Source organism: Hylobates moloch, unplaced genomic scaffold (genome assembly GCF_009828535.3).
Source record: "Hylobates moloch isolate HMO894 unplaced genomic scaffold, HMol_V3 SCAFFOLD_12, whole genome shotgun sequence".
In the NCBI taxonomy this organism is placed as follows: Eukaryota; Metazoa; Chordata; class Mammalia; order Primates; family Hylobatidae; genus Hylobates; species Hylobates moloch.
In genome coordinates, this window is record NW_026652287.1 from 97,339,228 (window position 1) to 97,364,569 (window position 25,342).

Consider the following 25,342-nt stretch of genomic DNA (forward strand, 5'->3'; position numbering starts at 1 on the left):
GAACTTAGATAATGTTTAATTTGGTGGAGAGATGATTTTTAACTTTGGTAGAGTTGGGTTACTTTTAGCATTCCCAGAGAGACCCTCAGAAGTTATGTCAGCATGAAGTTTATTGTGTGAATGAATAACTGAATGTGGCTGGAGCATGTCTTGGGGAATATTATAAAAATCAGAACATTCTGTAATATAAAGAAGAGATTCTGTTTTCCTTCCCCCTTTTTTTTTTCTGGGAAACCTAATTTCAAGTCGCTCAAATCAAGTGATATGGATGAAAAGGGATAGATACCCAGTGGATTCTCAGGAGCATTAGCCTGCCCCTTACTACTATTAGCAAGAGGTGCCTCTAATCCTCAAATGTTTATTTCTTAAAATCCTAGCACATGAAACAGTTATGGTTTGTTTTCTTTCAAGAAACAGTTGGCATTTCATGTTGGACTCTTGCTTGACCTGAATTATTTGGCAAATTAGGGACTGAAGTGTGAATTATAAACTCAGAGCTATATAATGGACCTCAGGGGTATTCTAGGGACAGATATTTTAGTAGGGACTTCACAAAAAATTTTATTGAGAAAAAAATGATGCTTTTGCATACTCATGAAGCATGTAAAACATGTATTTTGCACAAGTATGATACTTCTTTATACACACACACACACATCCACACTCTTTATGGTGTCTCTGTGTTTTATTTTCATGTGCCCATGACTCTCATTAATGGTGGTAAACCTCTGTATATACCTCTAGAAAATAATGGAGCCTGACTGTGAGAACTGTCTGTATTCTAACATGTTAAGAGCTGAATATTTAAAATGTGTTTGGCTCACCAAGCTTGGCTTTCTGAAGACACCAGAAGTGGGATAGAGAGATCAAAAAGAAAAAAAAAAAACATAAAAGATAATAACATCTGGATGGGTCCTGGGTAATGCTCTAATTAAATGTACTTACACCTAAGTCTTATCCCATGCTTAGGAGTGAGCGCATAGATGCCTCTTTCAAACTGCAGCGTTAGTCAGTCACGGGGGCCTTGCATGGAAGCTGTCACCTCCACTGTGATTCAGCTCTGTTCTATATGTGTACCTACCTATAATCTATATCCTACTTTCTTTCACTGAATGGGCTTCTGTTATTTTGCTGTTAAGATAGTAATGTGAAATAAGGTTGTCCTTTGACCTTACAAAGAAGCACATGTTCTTTAAAATGGGCTTGAAAATAATCGGTTCATGCCACTTAGAAGAAGCAGGCTACAAGATTCTCTTGTTTTGTTCTTGGCTTATAGGTTATGATGAGTTTAGTCAGAAACCCCGTATATTTTTCTCGTCATTCAGGCAGTCTTTTGACATCCTTTCCCTTCTGAACATAATAGAAGCTCTCCCTGAGTAGAAACCACAAGGCAGCTTTTTCAGAAGTCACCAAGTTAAGCAATTTTGACTTCTGAAAGAGTTTCTAAAGCCTATATTAATTGCTCAGTCCTAGCTAAATTAGCATGACCTGAAATGTTTTAAAAATGCTGGGATTAGGACAAGAGACAGTGTGAAAGGAGGTAACTGTATTTTCTAGGCTGTTTTTTGTGTGTATGCGGAGTTTTGAAACATCATGCAATCTCTTATCAGTTTCTTTCTAAAAAATAAAGAATACAAACGCTAGATATTTAGAAGAAGCTGTTTGGCAGTGCGCAGATATGTTCTACACGTCTCATTACCGTTAACAGCCATGCATGGCTAAACCTCCCCCTATTGCATTGAGGATTTACCCTCTGGCTTTGTTAAGTGATGCCTGAGTGTGGATTTTACAAAGGAGTTTCATAACGATTTTCTACACTATACAGCACACCTACTATATCAGAATATGCTTCTTGGGTGAATGGTAGCAATTAATGAGAATTGACGTTTATTCAAAAAAAATTCAAAGAGCTTGTATATTAAGTCTTCTGGGGAAGGAGAGTTCCATCTCTTATTTTAACTAAATGACAAGCTACTTTTTGTTTTTCTATTCCTTGTCTTCTAGTATTGCTAAACAATCAAATGCAAGGTATTTTGTCCTCTTTCACTCCTTAAAAGAAAATCAATCAATTAATACACAAAGATAAAAGTTAGAAACCTACTGTAATCTATTAAGGTCCAGGAATTTAAAGAATCAAATGTACCTTCTGGGTTTCAGAATCCATCAGGGAGAATGTAGAGTAAGTTATTTTTCTCTGACCTTCCCTAATTTTGTTTCACTGCCTTAGATATAATTCAGACACTGGGGCAGTACTGGGGGTGGGAGGTGTTTTGGGGTGCTTGAGAAAGCAGTGGGATCTAAAAAAGAGACACCAAAGACTCTAGCCTCTAGGGAAATAGGTCTGTTGGGGTGGCTTTTTATGCAGGTTTTCAATGTGCCACACCCCTTTGCAAAAGGTTGGGACCCCTTAGCTTTATTCACCCGGTTTGTGTTGGAGTATATATATTTACACTCGGGATGTTTTGAGCAGCCCTTATTCTTCTCTTTTTAAATCGGCTGCACTGTTCATCTTGAATATCAAGGTTTTCCTATACTTGCTAAGTCTTGCTCATGTAATCTAATGCTTCATTTCTTCCCAGAAAAATAAGATATTTGCATCAAATTCAGCATTTCAATAGCAAAAAGTCCCTCTTTGTAAAAGATACAGGATTAGTTTCTGCTGTGAGTTTATCTGTATCATCTCCATTGATTTCTCGGGGGTGATGAGAAGACTTTGCATTTGACCAAAAAGCACTAGTAAATAAGGAGTTAAAATGAAGGCAGGCTTGCTGGTTTGCTGAGATCTGTCAGAGTCTGACTGGCTGGCTACATATCTGTCTCTGGAACAATAGGTACCTGTATTCTGCACGGACTGCTGGGCAGCACTAGCACTCTGGAGAAGGTCTGCCGCTGTCTGCACTTTCCTGGTGAGAATCCCCAATGACAGTCCCACTTTTCAGTGGAGGAGAACAAAATATCTGTCTTCTCTCTTGATGAAGGACAGAGCTTTGATCATTTTTGTTCAGGCTTGACTTGGCCGGAGGTTTTAGGTTCTTAGTTTCAAGTCGGCAGTCTCTCTCTCCCTCTCTCTCTCTGAAACACACACACACAGAGACGCACACACACATACAAGCACACACATACACAAGCGCAAATCCTCTCTCTCTCTTTCTCTCATTTCCCCTCATAGGTTCTATGCAGGCAGATGAGTGTCACAGCTGTAACTGAGGCACAGAGCAGTACACATAGTGGAGCCGATTTCCACGATGGTGAGAGGGGGCACCGGAGGTGACAACAGTAACAAGACCATCCTTCGGACAAGTTTTAGGTAAGAAAATATTTCTGCGCTGATTCTTGTATTTCTGCACTTTGTGTCTGCAACATTGAGATAGAAAGCGACTCTGGATAGGGAAATATTTTTGTGAGGGTATCATCTGTGCTGTCACTTGCCTGCAAACCTGTGTTCTCGGGGCTTTGTGTTACTGGAATCGTCGGAGGTGAAGTGTGAGCAGAGCTGAGTGGAAGGGTGAGCTGCTTTTTGTGTCTGTCTGGTGATATTCAGCATGCTGTTTAAATTTATATCTGGAAAAAAATTCTGTTTGATGATAGTTAGCAATGTTTTGTGCAACGTAGAGCAGCATATGGCCATGCAGAATTCAAGGGATGCTCTTTCATTCTTAATTTGTAATTATTTTTACACTCAACTGTACTGAGGTCAGAGAGTTTCAAAAATTAATGAGATTCCCTGTGGAGTTCAAATAGTAATATCTACGTGGGCTGTCACAAAAAGATAACATTATGATGGTATGTTTTCAACATAGATTTAACTGTCTTATTTGGAACATACTCCATTTGAAATATATATGAAATGTACAATAGTTTATGGAAGCCTGTATGTTTTTGGAAATCAGTCAGTTTTTTTAATGATGAGGAGAAATTGACTCAAAATTAGACTGTAGAGGATGAACACTTTGTGTAGAGATATTACTAAAACTTAATAGACATTATTGTTATGGCAATAGAGAATATCTTTTACTTTCGAGGAAATAAGAAATAATGAATGAGTTGCATGCCAAAAAGAAATCTGCAAATGTGTTTTCATTTTAAGTAATACACAAAAACTCAGCAGATATTTAGGGTGAAACATTGCTGGCATGAACAAAGAAGCAAGTGTACACATAGAATTGTTTGTCACAAAAATGAGTCCAGGACATCGATTTAGGAGGTTAAGTGATTTTTATGTTCTTAGTGCCCCACAAAAGGGAGTCTATTGGGATGAGTCCAGACATTTAAAAATGTACCAAAAACTTTCATTTCCCACAATTTAAAAGCATTGTTTATGTTGCTGATACAACATATTGTTTAAATGAGGGGGACCGAAAAGCAGTCTGAATATACAGTAATCGGGGCTAAAGATGGTTTTTATCCCCAGGTCCCCATTTACAAGATCCATTCGGAGCTTCCTGTGATATATTGTTATGTAAATACTGTTCAGCCAGGGAAAGCAGTACTATGGAGATTCAATTTACTTTGAAAGTTGTTCATTATAGCAGGGATGAATGTTATTTATTTGATGTGATTCAAAGGCTGGAAATGACTTTTTCATTGTGGCGCCTTTTGTAATGGGTGCAGGGTGATCTAATCTTTTTAATTTTGGCTTTCACACCAGTGGAGATGAAAAGAGATCTGAACTCATTTATCGGTTGCTAGGTCCTTCTGGAGGCCCAAGTCCTGTTGGTGGTTGCTATGGCCAGTCTGACCTCAATCTCCGTGGTTTTGGGGACTTAGCAGTCTCTTTTTTTATTGAGGAGCATGTACCTTGATTTATGTCCAAAATTGTGGCTGAACGTCTTTGTCTGCAAGTGATAAATGGTGCCGAGCAATTCATCAGTTCTTACAAGTAAACACTGCTGTCCCACTAAAAATATGTTTTGTTCTGAGTTAATGGTATGGAACAAGGCAGCCTCCACAAACAGCTATCTTTTATTGTGGAGGGGCCACTGAAACTTGGAGCAAAGTGGAGGAAATTGGCATTCATTTTCTTGTACATTAGCATTTCATTTGTGATTCGGATGATGCAGCTCTAGGTGGATTGACTATGAAAGGGTGAGCCTTCCATTTCCTTACCTTCTCTCTAGTTGGGGTGCCTGTGAAACTGGCAGGCTCTCTCCAAATGCCTGGATTCTGCTGGGGGAGTAAGAAGTCAGGAGTAGTTTGTCTGATGGTATTGGGATCTGCTTTGCAATTGCCAAGCGCTAAGGCACAAGCTGGCAGATGTGCTGCGGCTCTGCTACGGGCGGCTCTGTCGCCTTCAGTCGCAGGCTGGTTCTTTGGGGGAAAGTTGTATCCCATATTGGTGACTCCCGGGAATATTCTGCTTGTGTGCTATTTAATGGTCTCTGGGCTTCCTTGTCTTCTAGAACCTTGTTAGAAAGGGGCCTTGGTGATTAAGAGGCTATGGAGTATACAGCCTTGCTTAGCAGATGAGCCCTGATCCATTTCCCGTTTCCTTAAAAACGGCTAATTGATGGATGCTGCAGAAAACATGCACTCTGCTAATAAGATGGTGATGACAAAATAGGTATCAGGAAAGGCATTTATTGCTTATAAGCACCATCAGCTTCCTTTCAAGTGAGATTGTGGCTTTGTAGTAAAGTTTTTTTTTGTTAAGTAATATGCTAATAGTTTTATTCTAAATCGGCCAGCGCTGAATATCTTCAGGAAAATGGGTTCCATGAGAAGTGACATCCTCCTCGAATCAAAAGGTAAAAATTCAACATTTTTAAAAGTGCAATTTTCAAACCATTTCCTCTACTTCTTGCCAGTAGCATTGGAAAACTGCTCTCTAAATATAATTATTTAAAATTTGATGTTTTTAACCATTAAAGGTTTAAAGAGAAGAGCTTAGAGAATCTGATTGTTGGTCATTTTCTGAAGATTGGCTAGCTTTGGTGATCAAATGCAATCAGGTGCTCCCTATGTTTCCCTTCAGCCTTGAAAATAAGCAGCTTTTTATTTCCTTAGAGAAAATGATCATTTTGGAGATCAATAAAAGTAATATTTATTTTATGTGGATTTTATTTCTAGAACTAGTAAATTAAGAACCAGGGTTAGGTGATGTCAAAAGGTCTCTTCTGGCTTGAAAATTCTTTACGAAGTACCACTTTTCTAAAGGAGCCAATAACCATGCCTGTATTATTGTAATCGCACTTATTCAACCAATGTTTAGCTTTCTTTAGCAGAGCAGCAGCAAAAGTTCCATGCTTTGGTGTACAAGTAATCATTGTGGCTGGAAGTAATTTCCAAATAATTGATTTTTGAAAGTATTAAGAAAACCCTGATATGTTAGTTCTTTATTAACTCTGGGGTTTTATAGAGCTCAACTTCTGGCTCCTTTACTTGGGTTTCTTACTTCAAGTCCTCTTGAAGGTAATATTTTATATAAGTGGTTAATTTCCCAAGATTTAATCTTAGGTATTTGGAGACAAGTACTCCTCGGTATGTATCTATGTATATATATGAACACATTTTAATATAAAGTGTCTTATACATTTCACATTGTGTTTTGCTTTGCTGTTATTTCAAAGGATTTAAGTGAATGGTGGATAGTACTCAATTTCCTGAAATGATTAAATTCACTCTCTGAAGAATCTGGGGAAAAGGCCTGTAATGACATTTTGATGACTTTCATTTTAAGGTGTAATAGAAATTGAGTAAAATGTTTTAATAGCTATTCTCTAATATCTCGTTCCAAACACAATGTTTTTATTGCTCATTCTAGCTTACAATTTTCTGGTGATAATAATGTTGGCTGGTAATTGTTTCTTGTATAGAAATCATTTTATCCTTATGTAAAAGTTATTTCAGAAAAGTCTTCATGCATTTATCTCAGCTGAAGCAATTGCACTGAACTCTTGAGATAAAACAGTGAGTATTTCCAGATTGCGCCTACTTTAATTTGACACTTCCTTAGGAGAATTAGGAGTGTCTTAAAGGGAAGAATATTTGATATGATAGTTTGTAGTTTAAGGAGAAAAACCAAAGAGGCATGCAAGTCAGAGAAAGCTGAGAAAAGATGCAAAGAAGGAATAAATACTATGAGTGATTTTACTTTGCTTGGTTTTACTTTGTTTGCCAGACATCATATATATTTTAAAATTTAAGATTGGACTAAGAAATAAAAAATGTTGTAAATATGCTGTTGTTATAACTATCTTCTTTATTAAATAGGTAAGTGCGGAGATATAAACGTGATAAGATTACAGCTAATGTTACCAGGAACATCTTTGCACCTCAATTCTTTCAGGAGGTGTACACACAAGCAACGTTAATCACATAGCTTTTAAAGAATCATATCTTTTGGGAGCTAAAGTTATGACATATTAGATCAATTTTCATGTAAGTCAAAATGAAATCCTGACATCAATTTTTCTGTGCAAGTTACACAAAGCCAATAGCTTCCAGACTGCTTTGTTCTAAATGCTAATTAGACAAATTTTTATACAATTTAACTTGATTATAGTAAATAATTAGTCAGAATATAATATTGCTGAATTAACACACCATTAGTGTAATTTTTTAGAGAAGTAAAATTAAGCTCTGGCATCTGATTACATTATTCTCTCCTGATATGTTTACTACATTTCTCCAAGTTTGCTTTCTTCTTGTCATTATGTTCCTTTTCAAATACCACTATTACAGACCAGCTATTATAATACTTACTTATAGTTTCTTTCTGCCTACTATAATTCTGCCTTTGTCTTTGTGCTGTGCCATTATTCTTATCTGTCACCTAGAAAGTTGTATTGACTTCGAAGCTATTTATCTGACCCATTTGCCTGAATTTGGGTGAGGCGGGGGAAAGGCTAAAACTTGGTTCATTAGAAATTGTGTATGAAGTGCTAAAAGATTTGAGCTGGCTTTGGTATGTTCACGGGATTGATATTAGGATATGGATTTTCTTAGTAGTAGCCAGTTATTTGTGTAATTCAATAAAATCTTTTCTTCAGGTATCTTGGTTTATTTTCCACAAAACAGAACATCATCTAGGAAATTTATTATAGAGAATGCACTGTCAGGGAGGGGCCCTCTTAGATAGCTAGTAAAAATATCGCTCCGAGTTACTGTTCTACCTTGTTGGCAAGGATACATGGTAAAGCTTTATCTACAGGTTTTGTATTTAATCATCTTTGTGATCCAACAGCAAATTTTCATTTGTTTCACTATCAGTTGGATAGCTGTTGTTTAAATACTACCAGAATGATTTAAGAAAAAAGTTATCCTAAAAAGCTTAATTACCCACTCTAGGACTCACGAATAACTTATTCAGATTTTAAAATGTGAACATTGTATTTGCTTAATGGTGTTTATAATCTCTTTTCCAAGAGAAGGGCTATATAGACTCGTTATGTCCCTGAATCCTTCTAAAGTTGCTAGACATTATGATCCTATAATACTACACTGTATATTATACAAAACCTTTTTGCATCCTTACTAATATCTCTAATATCATTCATGCCCTTTATGTTAGTTGACATTATTTAAGCACAGTGTTCTTGTGATTTATAAGTCGGTGAATTTCCTGTGTTTTTCTGACAATTGAGTTCGTAGTTCAAATGCAGTTACTGAAGTATACTAGTAGGTTAGTAGTTTCCTTAGAGAGAGACAAGGTAACACACAGTGGTCAGGAACATATGGTTTGTAGTTAATTATCATGATCTCAAGTGTTTTAACATAGTTTACCGTAGAGATCCTAAAACACGCAGAATTTCCAGAAAATATTTAAAGAAGAATTCAATTTGCCAGAAATTGGAAACATGGAAGTCAAATGAATTATTTTAAAAATCTCCTCCCATATGGATTCAGAAAGCATTCATTTATTCATTCACTCATGCATCAAATGTTTGTTCAGTGCCTACCATGTGCCAGACACTATTCTTGTGGCTCTTGATTTGTCACCATTAGTTCAGTGTTTAATATACTTTCCTGATTTTATAGATTATGGGAGTCTTACCAGTGATTTATACATCATCAATGAATCACACATCGCAATCCATATTATTTTGAAGCATATATTTCTCTTTTCTACTCTTTAAATGGCTTAAGATATATATATTCTAGGCATATATACCAATTTAGTAAAAGGGGAAAGATTTATACAATCTGAAGAGAAACCAGAGTGCATGTGTGTGTGTGTGTGTGTATATATATGTGTATATATATATGTGTGTATATATATGTGTATATATATGTGTGTATATATATGTATATATGTGTGTATATATGTATATATGTGTGTATATATATGTATATGTGTGTGTATATATATGTGTATATATGTGTGTATATATATGTGTGTATATATGTGTGTATGTGTGTGTGTGTATATATATATATACACCAATTTAGAAGAAGATATTGGTAAAACAGTCAGAATGTGCTTCAAGAAGTTATCTTATTGATATGTATTTAGAAAGTCTAAATTTATCCCATTTTCCTTATTATTCAGGCCCACTCTGCGGCAGACACTAAATTGGTTTCGTTGTTTTTATGCTTCCTTTGAATGCTTCCTGTATTATTTTAAGGGATTTCTAATTCTAATTATGAATGGCTAACATTTACCTTCTATATGCCAGACAGTGTGCTAAGACTTTTACCTTCATTTTCTAATTTAATCTTCTCAGTCACTTTATGAGAATGGTATCATCCTTACGTCTGTTTGTAGATGAGGAAACTGAGGTTTCAAGAAGTTAACTTCTTCAGGGTCACAGAGCTAACAAGCAGCTGAGATGACTTAAAATCTAGGTCCTTCAGGTGCTATTAATTTTTCTTGTTATTCAACACATATTATTGAGGCTCTATAATGTCCTAGGCTTGTTCAAGATGTTCGGAATAAAGCAGTGGATAGAACAGGCTTTAAAGCCCTGTACTTTATTGCCCAAGTCAATGTCCTTAGAATACAGCTACCTCATAACTACCTTGACGCTTTTATTATGTTATTTTCTTCTGCATTCAGGAATTCCCCAGAGCCAATAGGATACAATTTTAAAATGTCAAACCTTTATAGATCTCATACCATTTGGTTCAGTCTTTCTTTCCAACTGTATCATTGTCTATTTCTAAATAGGGATGGTCTACACTGTAAGGCTGATTTGCTCATTGCCCCTGCAAAGTTTGTCTTGCATTTTCTCTGTTCATTCCTGCACCTGAAATAATTTTGCCACTGCCTTCTCAAAGCCTTCAAATCTTCAATGTCTGGGTCAAAGCCCTTGGCTCCCAGGAAGCCTGTCTTAGAAATAAAATCCCCAAATTCTTTTATCTGCATTGATTATTTAACACATGACACTTGCGGCAACTAAGATGATTTGAGCGAGATAATGCTCCACATTTTTTACCGTGTCTGTGTTTGTAGGTGTGCCCAACTGACATACTGACTAAGAGTTCGGGGTCCTAGCTGTGAAATAAGAGAAGAATATTAAAAAGATAGGACCCGAAGACTAGGAAGTAAGAGCCTCCACTGCCTAGCACAGTGCCTGGCATAGGGTATGCAGTTCATACATGTTTTAGGCCAGGAAAAGGAGAGGAGGGGAGGGAGGAGGAAGAGAATGACAATGGAGGAAAGCTTGCAGGGAAGGAGAAAATAATACTCCTAAAATCATAACCTAAGGCCTTTAAAGATCTTTAAATATTTATATTAGGGTTAGAGATATCATTAAGGAATATATGAATATATGCAATACATTTTTGATTCTTCCTGGAATAGATGGTCACTTTTATCTACATTAATACATTTGATATGGAATGGACTTTCTGGTGTTTCTAAGGGAAAGTGCAATTGTGTTGTGTTTGTGTGTTTTCCATCACAATTCAGGCCTACAATGCTGTTAACTCTAAGTTGATTTTGCTGTTTTACACTGTAAGTGATTATTTTTCTATTTCCTGGGACATATTTCAGTATCATAAAAGTTGCTGACCACCCACTGCTCCCCAAAAAAGAGCCATTTCCTTAACCATCATAAAGTTTTATTAGCTAATACCTCATGTTGGGTTTTTATTTTCAATAAAAGCCAAATTCAACATTCAAACTCCTAGTGCAAATCTCCTCTATCAATAAACAGTACTTGTGGTTAATTTTATTTATATTTTTGCTTGATTATATGCAAAGGTGTAGCCTTGAAATCTTAAGAGAGATATGTGTCTATATTTTTATGAACACGCAAACCAAGTTATTAAGATAGAAATTTTACTTCATAGGAAAATACAGGTGGATATTTAAAAAAATCAAGTGCTACATCTGACCTCTGCTGTAAGGCTGTTTTACTGGCTGCAAGAGCCAGATTAATGTACATAGATATAAATATAGATAGGGCTTCCTTCAAGGAGCTATTACTTTTGCATAATATATGTGTAGCTTGTGTTAATTTTCCTGGGTGAAGCAAGCTAGAAAAGTTGCTTCTTAAACCAGTGACTATAACAGGTTGTGTATACCCTCTAACTTATATGGGAAGACCCTGCTGAAGCAGCCCCGTTCTTTGGGAATTCCTACCTGCTAGTGGAGATAAGTGAGCACAAAGCTTTGGCCATGAGGCTTTGAGCTGTCCTGCTTTTAAGAAACAAGAGATATTTCCACAGTCTGTCTTGTAGTAGTAGTAGCTGAACAGCCCATGAGAGTTCCAGAAATGAACTGTGCTCCAAATGCTTATCACATGCTGTGTTGATGTCACTTAAATGCAGAGGATGAGCTGGGCTCCCCTTTAACCCTAAATTTCTATGGTGCTTTCATTTTGACACTAATTTCAGGCACGAACCTTGGACCTTAGCTACAGTGTGTAGTTGTTGGTATCTGACCGCCACCTGGGTGCACAATGAGAGTAGGAAATGGAGAACAATATTTAGCCTCTGTGATTTGCCACAAGAACTCACAACATGCAGTTGGAAAGGGAAATATTTAATCAGCCAATTTTCTCAATGCAGTCCCCATCAGTTGAGTTGGTTGAAGATTTTTTTTTTCCTCCATATTAACGGCTTGTTTTGTCACTGTGAAGATAGATCCTTTGGCTTCCTCTTGACTTCCTATTATGCAAATTTGGGGACATTACATATTAATTTGAACATACAAGCATAAAGGAGATATTTTATGCTAAATTCATAGCTCACTTTGGTGAAAAGATTTTTTTTAAAAAGCTCCCGGAGTCCTCTGTTGTGTTAGTTGGCTGTGGACTTAATATGTGAAAGGCTGTAAGTGACGCACGAATAATACGATTCCATTTTTAGGCATGTTGTATGATGATGCTGTTGATCTTTAAAAGAAATTCCATTTGGTGACATTTACAGAAATAGTTTTGTGTTAGCAGCTTTTAATTTTAATTTTAAAAAATATTGAGAATGGTGTAACTTTCAAGTGGTGAGGAAGTCATCTAGAAGGTACATACTTACGTAATGGAAATGGGAGACATACATGGACTCTCATCAGATGTTGTGCTTATATTCAATCCAGGGAAACGGTTTGACAAGTAAGAATATGGCATAGTGCAGAATGCCAGTATAAACAGGCAGATTGCCCTAAAGACTCAGATCTATTTTATTTTAAGCCTGATGTTTTTAAAAGTGCTAGGAAGATCTGAATCCAGAGTCGAGTAGTCCTCACTTGAATCCTGCTGATTCAATGCAATGCAGTCCAGTCCGTGACAATTAACTCATTTATTTACTGATTGGATCTCTGATATTTATAAACACTTTAAACTCCTCCAGTCAATTATCTCTTTGATAATATTATTTTATCTTTCGGTTGGGTAACTAAAATAAGATAGATGGGTACATATGACAAAGAATTTCTGGTTCTTTCCCACAAAACAAAATATTTCAAAGAGTTCAGAATTTCTACATGGTTTGGAAATTTAATTTTTCATTCCAAATTGGGTAAAAGTTGGTATAGTGTATAATCTTTCAGACTAAAATGGTTTCTCTTTGACCCCAATAATCACAATTATTATTATAACTTTGGAAAGATTTTCAATCATTCATTCACTCAATCGTTCAATTGGCTTTTTTTCTTAATTATCTTATCTGAACAATATTGCTAATGGCACTGTGAAGGATTTTATAAAAGGAGAAAATATAATCGTTCTCTCATCAACCGTAGTAGAATTGGAGAGAAAAGAAAACCTTGAAGAACTAATTGAATAATATAATAAAATTACTGTTAGCAATCATACTTCAGTAGTGTGAAGGGAAAAGCTATTTCTGCACAGGTAGAAAGCAGTATTAACAATCAAATATAACTTTTAGGCTCAGAATATAGGTTCAGATTATTTGTTGTGAGAATAATGAGAATATTCAGAATAAAGGCTAATTCTTGGAAATGGATTTTAGAATTTTCAAATGATTTCATCAGCAAAAACATAAGGCTTTCATTTCGTAAAAACTTTAAAAAATGTAACTATGTCATCCTGTTAGTGATTAATCCAACTGTCTAAAAATTACAAATATTTTACTTTATTGAAGGTTTATAGTAAAATATGTGTGTGTGTATCGAAGACTGGGGGCTTGGTGGGTTTATTGGTGCCCTTATTCAACTTTGCAATAGTCTTCTGTAGTTTGGACATGAATGTAAATTGAAATATTTTAAAAATAGTTTACATCATTGCTTGTGCCTATCTTTTGAAATATGTCAACTTCCTCACTATCTTGAGAAGATAGGCTAACACATTCTATGTGATGGAAAACTTTTCAAAGCTGTCTTTCACATCCCAGGATGTGTAAAGCCCTGCCCATAGCTTCATTCTCTGGCAGAAATATTATACCATTTACCCACATAGATAAAAACACTATTCCAAATAAAACCTAACATTAAGCAAAGAGCTTTGGTATTGGTTCAATTCTCGCTTTCTATCTCAAATATGAAAGTTTACGATTTTAAGGAAAAACAACTTTGTATGCATGTTCATAATCATTTTCCAGGAAAGCCAAAGATTAGCAGGCCAAAAAGAATTGGAAAACTTCACTTGAAAAGCCTTGACATTTTTGCCCTTAGTTACCTGTGTGTTGAAAAGCAAAGGCCTAGTAATGACTTAATTATTCTCTTCTTTTCTCTGGTGGAGTTTGTGTTTTGTAGATGTAGAGAAAAGAGCCTTGACTATTTCTGGCTTCTCTGCCCAGGGAAGGGAAGAATTGGCTAAAAAAGTACACATTCCTAGCAGACATTTCTTATTGACAGTGTATGGTATTCTGTGAGCTGGGGAAGACAGATACCCTTTTATTGGGGGCAGGGGGAGGATGCAGCAAAGGACCAATTTTCCTGGAGATCCTATTATGTGAAGGGACTTATACTGGACACATCATGGAGAAAATGAGAAAGAAGGCTGCTTAATGAAACCCACTCCTGGATGCGGCCACTCTCAATTCTCAGTGTCTTTGGGAAGCAAGGTTCGCCATCCACTTGTCTAAACAGACAATGACAGCAGAGGTGCTACACACCTTCTCCCTGTGACTTGTGAATGCCTTTCGTGCTCCCAAATAAGGAACTCCTCTCACTGCTGTCTGCTCTGAGCTGTATTTCATTTTGATAGCCATTTGCAGGAGACACCTTTGAACTCCATGCAGTGTGAAAGATGTGATTGAGAAATTCTTCAATGGAATTTCTTCTCCTTTTCCCCCACCCTCATTTTCCTCTGGGTGATTTAGAGCTTGAAGATTAGGTACTTAGAGAGAGTATATCTGACTTACCTTTGAAAATACACACTAAGACTCACACAATTTGAAGAAAAAAGAAGCCAAAAAAAAAACCAAAAAACCTTGAGGACAAAGGATTATATATTGAGGAAATATAGTATATGGTTAAATTTAGAAATCAGAAGAGTTGAAAGAAAATATGTGGAAAAAAATTGTTTTTATTGAATTACAGATTCAGCTATTCCCAGTTTCACTTTCACTTGCTGGATCATAATGTCCAATGTCTTCTTCAAATTTAATTTTAGTGTCATGCCTCTAAAGTAAATATGTTTGAGAGTAGACATACTCATTTTGTTACTATTAGGAGATGATACACCTCTTTGGTACATCTCCAGTGTACTCATTCATAATAATTTAACTTTGACATAAATTGCTCATTGCTTTCTGTCTTTTCCCCAATAATGTAGCCAAAGTATTTTGAGTAATGTTGCTTCCGAAAACAAATACAACTTCTTAGCTTTCATCTTGAAATATTTAAACGTGAAATCTAAATTACAGTGCTACATCAATCAGTGTCCAGCAGCACAAATTGATTGTCTTGTCCATATCTTGTCAGTAATCAGTGAGTTTCTACTTCTCAGATGCATGTGTATTTTTCTAGGCTACATTGATCAGTCACGGTTTCAGCCATTTTTACCGTGGAGTTTGTGCCCTGTGATTTGAGGACATTGGAAGGCTTTTGAAGGTCTAGTATTCTAATATTTGAGCATACACTTTCAAGAGAGGGTAATTGGAACACAGGCATCTATGTCTGATGGCATTTGGAAGATCTTCTCAGCTGATGTCACCTTTTCTTTTTCACCCTGGGGCCAGAAGAGAAGCAGCAACCTTTGTGGTAGGAAGAGTACAGCCTTTGGAGTCAAACCAAATTAGATTAAAATTCCAGACCTACTACGGCCATGGACCAATTGCTTAGTATCTTTGAAACACAGTTTCTTCCTCTGTAAAATAAGGATTGTAATACCCACCTTAGTATCTTTTCTTTTTTTTTTTTTTTTTTTTACCATTTCCCACATGTCAGGGCATCATTTTCACATGGACTAAAGGCAAGCCTTATGATCCTTCACACTTTACGAGTTACTGTACAGAGGTTTAGAGAGATTAAAAAAAAAAAACACCCAAGAACACACATAGTTGTTAAGTAGTGGGTCCTCTTGTTGATTATCTTATTTCAGTAGAATTTGTTTTTAGGAAAGGACGTGCAGGGTCCAAAAATATGTACATAATAAATATGTTTCCCAAATGCGATTTAGTTTAAGCCCTTGGGTATGATATTAGAGATATACTAGAGTATTAATACCGCAGTGTTAAAGCTGTAATTTTCTATTTCACCCATGTTGCTGCATCACATACTGATGCTGTTTGAGAGTGTGCTTTTAAGTGGCTGTGGAGGACTATATGCTATGAGAGCTGCTTTATGCTTTTCTTTTTGAAGATGTTGATGGTGCTCTCATCTTGATGAGCACAACTCCTTTTCAGTAAAGATTCTGGATAAATGTCTGTTGCATGGAATTGAATGCTAGTCTACAAGGCAATTTTTATACCTTAGATGAAGAGTGGATGCCATTTGCAGAAGAGCTTGACATTCTCAGGGAGTCATTTTATAGCCTAAAAGAATTTTATATTTGCGATTGTATGACTCTTGATAAAGAATAAAAAAAAGAGAATGATTTACTAGGAATTTAAAAGTTTCATTCTACTGTGGCATCATCTGCTGCCCATTTGCAGGACACTGATAACTTCAGCTTCTTCTCCTGCTTCATCTGCAGGCTCTTGAAGTCTGTGGGATGCCCAAGTGTGTATAGAAACTCAGAAATAGCACAGTCCCTCTGGTTAAGAATAACATGTCAGTTTTCTTCTCTTGCTTTTGTGTGCTCTCTGGAGCTCACCCATGCATGATGTTCCAGTGGACTTCAAAGGCAAGTCTATGGTTGGATTAGCTCCACAGGACAGAGAGCAAGGTAAGAAATAGGCTTAGTGCTATCAAGGCCCACTAGGGAGCTGATAGAGCCAAGCTATGTGGTTTCCAAAATGATTTGTTCATTCATGTCCTCATGGAAGAATAGGCAAATTTGCATAATACTTTCTATTTTATTATCACCATTAAAATTTCTACATTTTCAAAATGGTGTCTGGACAGTACTCCAAAAGACTGATTTATAGCTATACAATACCTGCACTTGAGGGGTTGAAGATCTAAAAAAAAGACATATAAACATAATAAATTTGGAATTAGAAAATACTGCTAAAGTCATAAAGACATAAAATATTCAAATCACAGGGTAATTTGGGGTATTAAAAAAGGAATGAAGGAAAGAATGGTGTGTACTTCAGAAATTGCAACTAAGGGATATTTGCTTTCCAGAGGTTGCCAGCAAAGATTGGCTTCTTACGGAATTCTAGAGCCAGGCATTACTGAGGGAACGAAGGTGGAAGATTAAGTGATTTAAAGACTCAGGACAGACTTTAGGGGAAGGTTTAGAAATAAAATAGGAATGGTTAGATGATGAGGGTACGGAGGTGACTTGACTGAGAAGAATATGGCAGACTAAAGAGGGTTAAGAGACATAGTGGATGGAGCAGAGTGAGGTGCCCACATGCGCTTTGAAGTTAGGAAAGCCAGCAATATAAAATATCAACGTGGAAACCTAAGGAGGAAGTAGATGTGGTGAGGTCCGTGGATAAGCAGTGGAAGCAACCCTAGCAATCTTGCTGAGCATTGATAACAGGCTTTTTCATGAAGACTTGGAGCCATGGAAAGGCAGATGAAGAATCTTAATTTTCAGAAATCAAAAGACCAGATAAGAAAGGCCACAATAATCCAGGTGAGAGTGCAACAGATCCAGGACTGAGACCATAGCTATGATGTGAAAACCAAAAAGGGGGATAAATTTAATAGTTGTAAAAAATTATATAAAACGAAATAACAACATCAGCACAATTTAACACTATAGAAGAGGAGGATTCAGAAACATTAAAGGATAGAAAAAAATTAAAAACTGGTCATAGGTTTTGCTTCTCTGATAGAAAAGCTACTCATAGAGCAGGACGGAGTAAGAATATGCAGGATCCCAGCAAACCTTTAAGGGAACAAACATACTCAATGCATGGTTTTTCTTCTGTCTCTGGAATGAGGAAGAGAAAGGATAAGGTTATTTCTTTGCACTGTGATTTATTCCATTTTACCTTCAGGATCACAAGAATGTGTTGCTTAAATTTATATAAAGCTAAAAGCACTTTTTAATTGTCTAGTTCCCCTCTGCCAGTTCTTTGAGGTCACTTTATTCAGCATTGTCTAGGGAGACACGGCAGAGAGAAATTGCAATCTGTGTGGTAAAGAAATCCGTAGACTTGGTATGACTGAATGTCAGATTGAATCTCAGCTGTGGTTATATCCTTCTAGTGAATAGAGCAGAAACAGAAATGAATTATTTGTCTCCAGAAATTGTCTTTCTGTCTTTGCTTTTGGAGACAGTGGCACATGTACTAAGGCTGGAACAATTCTGCTTTGATTTGTCATCAAACACTTGGTATTGGGCTTTGAAAGGGAAGGAAAATATTGTGTAATTCAAATGAGCTTTTCATTTGAAAACGAAGAGGCTCTTTGTATAGCTATCGTTCCTAATTATTATCAGTAGATATTTCTCTCCTAAGATGTACACCCTAATTTTATGACCTGAGAACTACTCAATATTTGCTTCAGTATCTATAAAACATATTTTGATTTAATTTCTTACATCGTAGAAAGTATAACCAGATTATCTGTAGTCTTCTCTTAACTGGAAATTCTGGTAGAGGAAACCGTGAAGTGGAAGCATCTCATTTCATTGTCGTAAGGGAGGCTGAACTTGGAAAGAGGACTTGTTGAAGGTCACACAGCTAAGTAGTGACAGAGCCAGGAAAGTCTCAAAGCTATTTATACCCAGATGAGCCTCCTTTAACTATGGTGTACTGTCCCTTCTCAGTGTAGGAGATTCTGAACTGTAGACAAACACCAGCGAGTATAATTGGCATTCCCCAATAAATCAGGTATCAGTTTGGATGTTTCATAGTGTGCCCATACACCTATCATACAAGCATTATTATAAATAAAGTGTAAGCACTTCTGATAGTGACTGACAGGGCTTAAATAGGAGTTAAAAAAGAGACTTTTAGTGAACACTAATTATTTAAGAAATTGCCTTTTGTCTGATTTCCTTAGGAGATTTAACAAGAAAACAACACATCTGACTCCATTTTATTCCATGTTTTGCTTGCTATAGAACCCATCATCCTAGGACCAGGGCAAGTTGCTTCCAAAGTTTCTCAAATGGAAAAGAGAAGAAGCAGAGCAGCCTCTAGTAGAGCTGTGGTCTAGGTTGGCACTCGGGCACCAGTGCTCTGTGGCTCAAGAGCATCCATCCATCCTCATGTTTCTTTTGTCCCAAATGCCCTCTCCCTTGTCCTGGTACCTCTCCATCATTATTCTGATCGCTCTCCTTCTCATCTCATTCAAACCTCTTGAAAATTTGGTGTATCTGTACTTTGGGTGTTTCTTTGTCTTAGCTTTTTTTTTTTTTTTTTTTTTTTTTGAGACAAGGTCTCATTCTCTTGCCCAGCCTGGAGTGCAGTGGCACAGTCATAGCCTGCTGCAGCCTCAAACTCCTGGGCTCAAGCAATCTTCCCACCTCAGCCTCCCAAGTAGCTAGGACTACAGGCGTGTGCACCACTGTACCTGCCTAATTCTTTTATTTTATTTTTTTTGTAGAGGTGGGGGTCTCTGTATGTTGCCCAGGCTGTTCTACAACTCCTGGCCTCGAGTTATCCTCCTGCCTTGGCCTCTCAAAGTGCTGAGATTATAGGCTTGAGCCACAATGCCCAACCTTTTCTTTGTTTTACAATTCCCAGCATCTGGCTTCTGCTCCTACCTCACTACTGATGAACCAGTAGTTCCTGAATTGCTAAATCCAGTGGGCTTTTAAATTATTTCCTAGATCTCTCTGTGCATTTGACCCCATTGATAGCTCCCTCCCTCTGAAAGTTGCCCATTGCCCTGGCTTCCATTGTACCATACCCTGTGGGTGGTCCTCTAATTGTGTCTTTTTGCCTCTTTCCTGGACTTCTCTTCTTCCTCTTCCCCTGGGTTCATCCCCAGCCCGTTGCTCTCGCCCTGTACACTTTCCCTCAGTACCCTCATCCACCATCATGTTTGTAGCTACTCAGACATTTTATTTGTAGTCCAGTCTCTTGTCTGCAGTTCAGACTCAAATATCCAACTGCTTGCCATGTCCAACAGGCATCCTCCAACCTAACATGTGCAAACTAACCTCATCATCATCCCCCTTAACGTGGTTTCTCATTCTATGCTCTCTGTCCCATTTTGTGGCACCACTGTGTTTACCCATTCATCCAAACTAGAAACCCAAGAATCACTTTTGGCTCTTTTTTGCCCTCTTTTGTTTTCCATATCAAACCCGTTACCAGGAACTGCTAATTTTTCTTTTCTTTTCTTTTTTTTTTTTTTTGAGACAGAGTCTCACTCTGTCACCCAGGTTAGAGTACAGTGGCCTGATCTTGGCTCACTGCAAGCTCTGCTTGCAGGTTCACGCCATTCTCCTGCCTCAGCCTCCCGAGTAGCTGGGACTGCAGGCGCCCGCCACCACGCCTGGCTAATTTTTTTGTATTTTTAGTAGAGACGGGGTTTCACCATATTAGCTAGGATGGTCTCAATCTCCTGACCTCGTGATCTGCCCGCCTCACCCTTCCAAAGTGCTGGGATTAGGGAACTGCTAATTTTTCAAGCTAAACATTTCGTGAATCCATCTGCAAGGCTCGCGATCACTACCACTGTTGTAGTTCAGAACTACTGCGACTTGTGATGTTTCATCTCTTGCTTGGACATCTGCACCATACACATGACCTTTCTTCCATCAGCCTTGTCGCCATGCGATCCACCTAACATGCAACCCAAAGTGGACCTGCTGTGTGCAAGCTTAAAACCCTCTAGTGTTTCCCTACTCTGCCAGATAAAGTACAAAATATTCCCAAGCTAAATTCTAGCCTTAAATCTGCTGCTTCCTCCCTCTTTCTAGTCTTATCTCTAACAATTTCCTGTCTTGCACTTTGCTTTCCAGCTACATGCAACAGCTTGGAATTCTACACATGAACCATATTATTTCTTTGCACATACTGTCTACTTTGCCTCTAAGTCTCTTCTCACTCTTCTTTCCTGGCCCACTCCTACTTTTTCTTCAGTCAACACAAGTGTGTCACCTCCTCCAAGAAACTTTCCCTTACGTGTCCTGTCCCCACCCCCATCCCAACTATCTTTAGCCTTATCAATACCCCGTACATAATCCAGTCATTACATTAATTATATCAGTATCCAATTTGTGTTAACCTGAGCTCTACAGTTCATTGATAGCTGTTAGCAACTTATTTTCTTCAACTAAATTCAGACTTCCTTGAATAAGAATTTGGCGCAGAACTGGAACGATCTTTGTCTGTTCCACTGCTGATAACTGAGTCATGAAGCTGTTCACGTAAGGATGCATGTATATATTTTTTTAACTTTTAATTTTTTTCTTTCATTTCTTCTGAGGAAGAGCAAACAAGTCACAGATACAAGTATCTTTTATCTTCTCTTATGACATCCATACTTTATGTATATTTTACTCCAAAAAGAGGCTAAAATTAAGAAAGATGAAGTTACTGGCTTGCATGGCACATCATAGTGTCAAAGTGTCACAAGAATCTGTTTTCTGTTTCCAGAACAATCCTCGTGCTATTTTATTACCTTGTTTCTCTGTGAATTTTTAAACATTTAAAGGTCTGTTTTATGTTAGCTTTATTCAGTCACATACTAAGAACACGGATTTCCCAGGGTGGCCAGTTACCATGCCAAAGAAAGGCTTTTAAAAGCTTTATTTATCCACATTTCAGATATATTTTTTTCATACTGAGAAATAGCATGCTGAGCTTTGCTGTCCCCAAAAATACTACACATGCTATTTTCTCAGGAAGAAGAGTGAGGTTTATTTTTTCTTAATGAAATGCCAAACAAGCCTGGCCGATGTGCCAGGCAGAATTAAATTGGAGCATCTTTGGCAGTAGTCTTCATTGTTCCATCCGTGCGAGTGTTTTATGAAAATTTAGCTGAAGCATTTTTAAAAAATGTTTTGGCCAGATTCTTTTTAGAATAAAGTTGGGACATTCAGAAATTTGGGCAGTACTCATGATATTATAAATATTTCCAAGACTGGCTAAATAAGCCCCATTGTGATCTTACTCATTTGATTCAGGCTCTTCTTTCCACATCCATCTCAAAACTTCAGCCCTTGGCCAACACGAGCGTGAATGTAGTGGCAAAGTTCAGATTTACAAACATTGTTTGTAAAGTTATTCTATTTTTAATTTAAATTCCCTCAACCTATGTTTTACAACACTGTTTATTCACTGTCTCTTTTTGTTCCTTCTAATATCAGAGAAGGAGCAAACATACATGCCTTAAGGAATCCCTTTGGAAACCAAAGTTTCCAAAAAGCACACACCAAAATGGAAAATAGACAAAAGGTGCATTCCAGTTTTTAAGTACATTGTCCAGTTTTTATTAACATCTTGGGGACTGGCAAGTTTTACTGAGCTAGTTTAGTGAGTATTTTAGTTTTTGTGGCGCATATGAGGTCTATTATGAATACTCATCTCTTCTGTGGTAGCTCAAAAGCAGCCAGAGACAATACCTAAAGAGAAGAGTGTGACTGTGTTCCAATAAAACTTTATTGACACAAACAGGCAGCAGCCTGGATTAGGCCACCGGTCATGGTTTGCCAGCCCTCCATGTAGCTTCCCATTACTCCTCATTACTTCCATTAGTAACTTTTTTTGTTTTGATTTTTGACATCATGGAAATAAATATTAATGCTTTACTTCCGTCACGAGTAAAATTGTAGGTTATATCGAAGACAAATACAGGAATTTCTCAAAGATTAGAAAAAATTGATGCTCTTTAAGATTTTTAAATTTATTATTTAATTTATTTAATATTTAATTAATTAATTAATTAATTTGTTTATGGGGGTGGTTAGTGCAGAGGAACCCAGAAGCCCCTCATGCCAAACACCACCCAAGATTTTTTCTATTTTGAAGTTCCTGCTTACACAACTGTAAGTTTCTTGAGGGGAGCAAATAGCTGAGAATTTGTCTTACACTTTCACCGTGACCAGGTGCATGGTTCTTGGGACAGTCGTATTTTCAAATGAATGAATGAATGACTAGGCCACTGTATGCTATTGTCAGTTTGATAATATTGTAGACAAAATATCAGACCTGAATTTTTACTTTCTTGGCCCTTTGTGCTCTGTTATTTCAAAGGTTCCCATATTAGTTGCACTAATAAAGGGCTAAAGAAGCACGCTGTTGATGATGGTGAAAGTGGGATGTGCTTTCACCTAAGCCCATGCTCTGAAACAGCTACTCATGGAGGTTTTTGTGGTAAGCATGTATAGATAGGTTTTTTAAAAGTAGGGTACGATTTTTATTTCTAGTGCTTTAAATCTGTTCAGTTAAAAACAAGAAGGAACATTCTTTTTGTGGTGAATGTGGGCAGAGAGCAAGATGGATTTACTAGTATTTTCTATTCTTTAGACTTGAGGTTAACATGGGCATAATGTTCTGGATGAAGCTTTGGAAGTACTTGTGAAGGGTAAGTGGCCGTAAGCCAGAAAAGATGCTATGTCCCTCAATTTAAAAATGTTTATTTTACAGAACAATGTGACCAACAGAAATTGGTAGGCTCGATGATTTAAAAAACTTGTAATTACACTCAGTGTTCTCTATGTGGAGGTGCTATGACTTATATCTCCTTCGTTTCTTTAAAAAATACTTGTAAAAATAATAGCTATATTGAAATTTAAATAGTGAAAAGGAGCTGTACCTCCTCCCTCCCCAATTCTACTTCTTTTCCCAGAAGAAGTATTAATTGATTTTTGTCATTTTACACTTTTTTCTGTAAGTACACTTGTCTATGTGTGTATGTAAAGCCCAAGTGGGATAATATTATACTTAACGTTCTACAAATTGCTTTTCGACCTAATGTATGTAATGTATCATTCCATGCTAGCCAATGTAAACCTCCTTCATTCTATTTATTACTGTACTTCCCTTTATATAACCATTTTATACTTTTCTTTCTTTCTTCTTTAAGCACTATGGACTGTGCTTTGCTTATATTCTGAAGATACTTGTATTAGTTAATTAAGGAGATGGAAATAACTCTTCTTCTTGTGGTGGGGAAATGAATATTTACCTTTATTAATCTAGTTCTACTTTTAAGTGATTTATGAATGATTGTCGATGGCATTGTAGAGTTTTATAGCCCTCTGTCAAATATGTCCTCAGTTCTTACAGTGATATATTTTTGTATAAATATGTGTGTCTATAGCAATACAACCATAAGAGCTATGCCTGCACATGCACGCACACTCACATGTGCAGATTTATTTATTTCAAGTAGACAGTTCAGATGGCCAAGCTCAGAAGTGGACATCATTCTGACATGGATCTGCCTTTTGTGACAATGGCATCCTAACAGATATAGCGTGCAGATGCTGAGCTTTTAGAATATTCTACCATCCTACAATAATTGCTACATGCTTTTAGTCATATTAACAACAGCATCTTCAGCTTCCTATGTGCCGAAACCTTTTTACTATTCAGAGACAGCTATTTTTAAGATTTCAGAATTTGCTTGCAGCCTTATTCTCTGCAAGATCTTCCCATCTATTTCAACTGTGTCAAACTATGATAAAAACAGAAGAAAACAAGGATAGACTATACATGTCACTCATGTTGGCTGAGAAATAAGCTGAGAGAGCAAGAATTGGATGATGAAGGAATAAATGTAGCATCATTTGAAAAAGAGCTCTTCTCTTTCAAACTATATATGACTCTTCCATTGTAAACTAAGACTATTAATAACAATAATTATAATAATACCTTAGACTTCTCTAGTGCCATATAATTTACAGAGTCTTCCTTAGCTTTTAATTCCTTTCATCTTTTTGACAGTCTCATCAATTAGTCAGCACAGAGCTTATTATTTCCTCTCTATTTCCCCTTTCTGCAGTTATTTCTTGCTGCTCTTTCCACACCTGGTGCATCAGGGTCAGACATGTAGAAGACTTCCCAGCCTTGCACACTACCCACAAGGCATTATGTTTGGACAACATGCTTGGTGACATGTTAGAATGTGGAAATTTGTGCTGAGGTTAACATCCCCTTAGGAGAATACAAATCATCAAAAAGCTCAGGTCAGATAACTTAGAATGATTGAAGTCATGCTGCATCTTTTAAATAGAGGCCTGTGACTATTAAAAATGGATAGCATGGATTAATTCCAAAGATTTATTCTCAGTTATACCATAGAGTCATTTGCATTCCATCCATTTCTCTAGTAAATTAGCCACTGATAATCATAATTATGACCCTTAGGTACAATAAGACAATGAAATGCCTCCTGAATTATTAAAAAGTGTTAATTTATGTCTACTCTATATGCAGGTTTTGAGTATTTTACTGCATTTCCACTCACTGAAAATTGGTTACCTGTACATATGATAGATACATAAGATTAAATTTTACTCATGGTAGTATTTCA

At 36.9% G+C, this 25,342-nt stretch overlaps 1 long non-coding RNA gene across 1 annotated transcript in view; it reads left to right on the forward strand.

Moving 5' to 3' along the window:
• Window positions 1-3,169: 3,169 nt before the first annotated feature.
• Window positions 3,170-25,342, forward strand: part of LOC116479128 (uncharacterized) — a 100,892-nt gene continuing 78,719 nt past the window's right edge. Inside the window, exons 1-2 of the long non-coding RNA XR_004250942.2 lie at window positions 3,170-3,307; window positions 5,685-5,744. This is a non-coding gene — a long non-coding RNA (uncharacterized LOC116479128). The remainder of the gene's footprint in view (window positions 3,308-5,684; window positions 5,745-25,342) is intronic.